Raw genomic sequence first — 4,456 nt, 5'->3', positions numbered from 1 at the left:
TTTTTTCTTCTCCCAACATTTTGTGATCATGGGGGTATTATTCACATTTTTACTATTCTCCCTCGTCTTTCCTGGACTTCTCTCCATCAGCTGTGTTGGTGACAACAAGAAAGCTTGGGTTTAATTTTGTCATACCTGATAGTATGTACAGCGTGAAACAGTCTGGCTTGCCATCTCATTGTTATATTTGAGGTTGTGCTCTTGAGTGGAAGGCAAGGATTGGGTCCGCCTTGGACCAGAAGTCCTGTCTGTTTGCTGGATCAGAAAGGTGGCCCAGAGCCAGTTTAAACTCAGGCTATTTATCCACAAATCCTTTCTCTGTGTGGTGGTCCCTGGAGAATCCAGTTTGAATGAGTATAAGCACACCTCTTGAGGTGGCTTCAAAAAGGCCGATAACCAGAGGAATTACGTTAGCATCCCCCAAAGTACGTACAATGCCACAATCACACATACATAATTGCATTTTTAATACAGTGTATCCCCAAAGGTATTAACCCTAACTCAATAAGGTTTAACTTAATTCAATAAAGTTTATCTTAATTCCATAAGGTTTGCCCAGGATATTGTCAGTCTGTCTTCGCCTCTGTCTCCATGAGCCTCTGCTCTCCAGGTAAACACCAATGGGAGTAGCTTCCTAACCAGTTCCCCTGAGGCGTCTCTGTCCTCAGGAGCTTCCTCTGGTATGGGGCTTCCTGACTGAGCCCTCATAAGCCTTTATTAGGCTCAGGTGCTCATAAGATTGGCCACACTGGGTCAGACCAATGGTCCGTCCAGCACACAGTCTTGGGAGATCTGCAACCTTTGCATCTGGCAGTCAATTTACCATGAAGTTTTATATTTCTAATAATCAAATCCCCCATTACTATTACCTGGCTCTTCCTAGTAACTTGGGTCCCTCCCCATGAGGGCAATGATTACATGGCTTTTGTGTTATGTTCTGTCAGACCAGCCAGTGCTGAGTCATGTCCTTACTCTTCTCTGGGCTGCTTCACTCCTAAGTCTGTGAGCCTCACCACCAGCACTGTCCCACGAGGCTGTGGCCAGCCCAGAATGCACACCTTGAACAGGGTTTGCTTTAAAACTCAGGGTTATTAGTCCTCCTTCCTTCAGACTACTATATGCTTTGGACCAAAATTCTGCCAGACTTATACTCCATGCATCTGCACTGTAATGCCATGGGGCTTGCACCGGGTAAGTCATTTGGCTTTTAATGTAGCAATCATGTTTCTGCACTCAGAATGGCTTGTGAGGCCTTTATTTCTTGCAGAGCGGCTGCTATCTGCCTTTCTGATTGTGAGAGCTCCCTCATTCCCTCAGTTTTACTTGGAGTGGATTTCTAGGTCCTTCCCTGCCCCTCCCTCTTTATACGATTTAATTTTGTCAAGCTATTTCTCCCATCTGTTTCATTCTCTCTTTACTACAGAAGGGAAAGGTGCTCTCAGGGATCCCTTTTCTCCCACCTTCTTTCAGAGGCCCTGCTTCAGAGTAACTATTGCTGGCTGAGGAAGCTGGACATGGCTTCTACCTGAGCATGGCCCTTCATCTGACCAGCAGCCTTCATGATTCTGCAGTGCTGCCACATGGAATGCAGGATCAGACTGGCTCTTGGTCTTGAAAACTTGGTCTAGGGGGCCAGCAGCACTTTGTGTGTTTCCACTTGCCTCCACCACTGGGGAGGGGGATTCTCTGCACGCTGGGGGTTTTGTTTGGGGTTGTTTGCCTAATTCACTGAAGCTTTGCAAAAGGGAGGATGTTCTTCCCCCCCTGCCTTTGTTACACAATGTAGTTAAGCTTCAAGTCTTCTAATCTTTTCAACAGGGGCCAGAGATTCTTTCTGCTAAATTAAAAGGCAAAGGGCTTATCAGATAAGGAGCATTACTCCAAAGCTCCTCAGTTTGTAAATTAGTTCTCATGCCAAGAGCATTAGCCTGGCTCAAAACTTTACCAAAGCAGACATTTTGCTTTAACATTCCATGGAGTTTTCAACATGAGCAGTTAACAACTCTAGAGCCCTATATTTACTGGTTGAAAACCAAACAAATCCCCATGTTGTCTGATGGGGCTGCCTGCCCATTTCACCAGGTGTGCAAAATAAAGGCCAACCCCCGTCTCTCTTGACTTCATGGAGAGCAGGATTGGGCCCTGTGGTGCGGTTTGGGTGGATGGAGAGGAAGAGGAGTATATATAAAAACCAGACATTCTCCAATTGTATCCAAAAACGCCAGTTAGCCAAATCTTTGCTACTTTCCTGTTCACTTGGTATTTTTAATTCCCCGAATTAGCTGTTGGTGAAAGACAGGTTGGGTGGAAGGACATTTCTGTGGCCCAGGGTAGGTCTATATTGCAAAGAGAAACCTGTGACACCGAGTCTCAGAGCCCAGAACAATTGACTTGGGTTTGTGGGGCTCAGGCTGCTGGGCTACAAATAGCACTGTACAAGTTCAGGCTCAGGCGAGAGCCTGGGCTCTGAAATCTGGCCTGGTAGGATGGAATCAGAGCCTGAACAGCTATCTTTAGCCCGACAGCCCAAACTCAAGTCAGACTCAAAGGAAAACCTGGGACACTGTGTAAAAACGAAGGCACTGAACAGGGACTCAGGAGATTTGGCTTCAGTTCCTCGCTCTGCCACAGACTTGGTGTGACCGTAGGCAAATCACTTGATCTCTCTGGCCCAGCTCCTCAAATGATCTCAAATGGAAGTTAGAAGCCTAAATACCTTTGAGGAGCTGGGCCTCAGTGCTTTAGATTCACAGCTGTAAATAATACTTCCTTCTTCCCACCCTTTGTCTTGTCTATTTAGATTGGAAGCTCTCCAGGGCAGGAACTGTCTCATACTCTGTACAGTGCCTGGCACAATGGGTCCCAGATCTCAGTTGGGGTCTCTAGGTGCTTCAGTAATACAAATCATCATAAGGCTAAACAGAAAAATGAAATTAAAAAAAACAAAAAACAAAAAACCAAAACAGTTCAGTCATTTGTCTGCTCCTGAGGAAAATCCCAAGGGTTTGTCTATACTGTAACCAAAAGGGGTGACTACAGCTATGTAGATACACGCCAGCTAGCTTTAAGTTAGCTTGGGTACCAGAGTAGTGAAGCCACAAAAAAGGGCTTCAATGCAGGCTAGTCACCCAAGTAATTACCCAGGGTTCTGGGTGGGCTTATAGAGCTTCACTGCTCTGGGACCCAAGCTAACAGACTAGCTCAGGTATGTCTATACGAGCTGCAGTCACACCCTGTGGTGGCAGCACAGACATGCTTCCTACACACAGTGTAGGGTCTAAGTGGGGACTAGCTGGTTTTTGCTCCGGTGACTCACTAGCACCCAGAATGACTTGGCAGTCTGCAAGGACATTGGATAATGCATCATCCCTTTGTTAGTAATACTTTGCATGTAATGCAAAATATTTTAATCCTATAAAAACTCTGCAATTTTCACCCTTGTGAACACTCAAAGCCAAACACTGACCACCTTTGTAAGGGACAATGTTTTCCGGCACTCTCATAAAGCAGCTACCAAGACACTCTCGGGAAATTCAGAAAATCTGTTTAGCTTGAATATTGAACTGAATGAGTACAAATAATCAATCAATGGAAAAAGGAAATTAAAAAGCCCCAAAGAGATTATTTGTCTGCTCCTGAGATAAAGACTAAGGGTCTGTCTGTACTGCAGCTCGTATAGACTTACTTGCAGTCTGTCAACATGCAGCTTGTTTTGTTTTAGGTAGGGACAAAATTTTCCAAGAGTGATTAGTCCCCAGTGTGCACCCAACATGCAAGGGTGACGTATGCTGAAGAGTTGGCCACTTATTCTGCTCCCTAAATGGAAGCTGAGCTCTTTCTAAAAATCTAGCCATTGATCTGGGAGAAAAACTGCAGGAGTCTCCTTCTGGGATGGAGCAGGCTATGGAAAAACCAGAGGTAAAACTGGTGCACTTGCAAAAATGCATTGTTACATTCCAGGCCTGGTCTCGGACCTCTAGCGAAGCAGCTGGTTTGCTTGTGTGGGCTCAGATGTTGACATAGGAGCTGTGTTGAATTTGGAGCTCACTGTTCTTATTTCTTTCCCCATCCAAAAATGTTATGGGGAAATCAGCCAAAGCGTTTGTTTTTCATAATTGCCTCTTTATTGGACACCTCCACAGCACAGCCAGAAGGGTGTCAGACTAACACAGGCCAACAGCTGATTTGGCACAGGGACTCTAACTATAATTATCTGAATGTCAACACCACTTGGGGCGAGGCTGCTCCTTTCCAACCAAAAGACTTGCTGCGAGCCCTACCCCCTTGCCTTCTGCAAGGTGTTTGTGGCAGCTACCCTGAGTCTTCTCTGGAACCTGTGCATAAAGCAGCACATCCACAAGGAAGTGTGTGTTTTTATTTTGAGGAGGAGTTTGCTACTGATCTGTTTACTAGTCTGCAGCTAAGCCATTTGACCCTTGACTCTAAAGTGAGTTTT

Source organism: Chelonia mydas, chromosome 4 (assembly GCF_015237465.2).
Source record: "Chelonia mydas isolate rCheMyd1 chromosome 4, rCheMyd1.pri.v2, whole genome shotgun sequence".
Taxonomy (NCBI): Eukaryota; Metazoa; Chordata; order Testudines; family Cheloniidae; genus Chelonia; species Chelonia mydas.
This window is presented reverse-complemented; position numbering follows the sequence as displayed.